The sequence below is a fragment of the Sinocyclocheilus grahami genome, unplaced genomic scaffold (assembly GCF_001515645.1).
Source record: "Sinocyclocheilus grahami isolate Dianchi unplaced genomic scaffold, SAMN03320097.WGS_v1.1 scaffold6457.1, whole genome shotgun sequence".
Classification (NCBI taxonomy): Eukaryota; Metazoa; Chordata; class Actinopteri; order Cypriniformes; family Cyprinidae; genus Sinocyclocheilus; species Sinocyclocheilus grahami.
The window spans coordinates 1,682-2,043 of record NW_015510861.1 but is presented as its reverse complement, the minus strand read 5'-3'; the positions used below and the strand labels follow the sequence as shown (position 1 = coordinate 2,043).

The window sequence follows — 362 nt, the reverse complement described above, 5'->3', positions numbered from 1 at the left end:
TTTATTTTTTAGCACATCAAGTTCAACTAAATTAAAATGAGAAATGGTGCCTTTGCATCTGGCTGAAAAAAAGTTTTTTTCATTTCAGTTAACATATAGGCCTATTTTGTTTATTTAATCTTTTATTATTGTTTTATTTTGTAGTTTGGTTAACTAAAATAATCCTGTTCAGTACTTTGTTGAACTATTATAGCATACATTTTCTATATGATTCAAGTTCAAATTAAGTAACGGCTCTCAAATTCCCCTCAGTTTGCATGTATGTACAGTATGTATAAATAAATACATTTATACAAATCCTAATAGTAAATAGGGTAACACTTTATTTAGATAGTCCACTTTAGACATTAGCTTTGCAACTA

At 26.8% G+C, this 362-nt stretch overlaps 1 protein-coding gene across 1 annotated transcript in view; it reads right to left on the bottom strand.

Annotated features, from left to right (window-relative positions):
- LOC107577584 (alpha-2-HS-glycoprotein-like) overlaps positions 1-362 on the bottom strand; it is a 10,383-nt gene that overhangs the window by 9,139 nt on the left and 882 nt on the right. The window lies entirely within an intron of this gene.